Source organism: Sinocyclocheilus rhinocerous, unplaced genomic scaffold, assembly GCF_001515625.1.
Source record: "Sinocyclocheilus rhinocerous isolate Xijiao unplaced genomic scaffold, SAMN03320098_v1.1 scaffold554, whole genome shotgun sequence".
Classification (NCBI taxonomy): domain Eukaryota; kingdom Metazoa; phylum Chordata; class Actinopteri; order Cypriniformes; family Cyprinidae; genus Sinocyclocheilus; species Sinocyclocheilus rhinocerous.
Window position 1 is genome coordinate 173,453 of NW_015627893.1, and position 1,288 is coordinate 174,740.

The 1,288-nt window shown below is 33.9% G+C and overlaps 1 protein-coding gene across 1 annotated transcript in view; it reads left to right on the forward strand.

Annotated features, from left to right (window-relative positions):
- The window catches only part of LOC107736946 (sodium- and chloride-dependent GABA transporter 1-like), a 25,746-nt gene that overhangs the window by 4,932 nt on the left and 19,526 nt on the right, over positions 1 to 1,288 (forward strand). The gene's annotated exons all lie outside the window — the stretch shown is intronic.

Consider the following 1,288-nt stretch of genomic DNA (forward strand, 5'->3'; position numbering starts at 1 on the left):
AATATATACATATATATATATATATGCATTTGTATAAACGATGAAGAACAATCAATTGTCAATTAAAAATCTTCTACTTTTCATTTTAGATATTTTTGCTAATTGCATGTGATGAATTTTAAATAGGGTTGTCAACTGTCCAATATAATGCAACCAACCAATCAACATGTATGTACGACACAGAAACTCGAACTAAAGTTAGTAACCATAGTCATAAATTAAAAGTTGTGTTCCTACAGAAGACCAGTTTATATTACAAATATAGTGTTAAAGATTATGTCAGACTTTGTTATGGCAAAGCAGATTAGCAGAACTGCTTTGGCCTTGGTCTGCCTATACTGTAGCTTCTATTTCTTTCCTGTTTATGCTACTATCATGTGGGACTGATACATTACCACTGCCGTTTTTCTGCCAGTTTCTGGACATTATTCTTGGTTGTGAATGTAGTGTTAGTTACTGCCTGCTTTCTTTTAGAGTCTGGACCTTGAGTAACTAACATTGTTGACCCTGTGTACAGCATGTCCCTCATTATGTCTATTGTTATCATTAGTGCTTCTGTTTTCTCTCTGTCCTCAACTAAAGCAAGTTGATTTCTCAGCGTTTGCCACCTCCGCTGTCTGATATTGCAGGGTACGGCCTGTTTTTGCATGAAATTTCTCTGTATTCTTGCAATTTTAATCCAATCTTTGAATCAGCAGCTGCCTGAGAAATTGTACTGGCTGCTCATCATGTGTCTGATATGCGATGAATTCAATTTTCAATTTAATTAAACTCTTTCTGTCCTTATCATGTGTTTACCCTCTTCACAAACATCCTATCACCTTTTTTATTTTTTTAGATTGAATTACTTTTCCATATCTTTGCTCTAGATCAGGGCTACGGTTTTCAATCACCTCCATGTTCTGTGGGTAAATTTGTTTGTGCTTTGATGATTTATAGTGGCGCGTAATGTTACCACACTTAACAATCACAACAATCACCTTCTCAGTACAAATTAAGCACATTTTGGTGCTTCTTTCAGGAAAAATAAATGCATCTCTGTACATGTCTGTACAGTCTTTTTCAAATACATTCAGATGTTTTACTTGTCAATTATCCTTTTCAATTGTCACACAACTATAGCTAAGAATTGAAGGGGAGTGAAGGTTCTTGCTATCTTTTAGCTTTTTTATATGATTCTGTTGCAGATATTTAACACATTCAGTTAGTATTTTAAAGAACCATTAATTTCAAGCTTTTATACACACATGCTTATACACGCTATTACTGTTGGAAAAAAAAAAAAAAA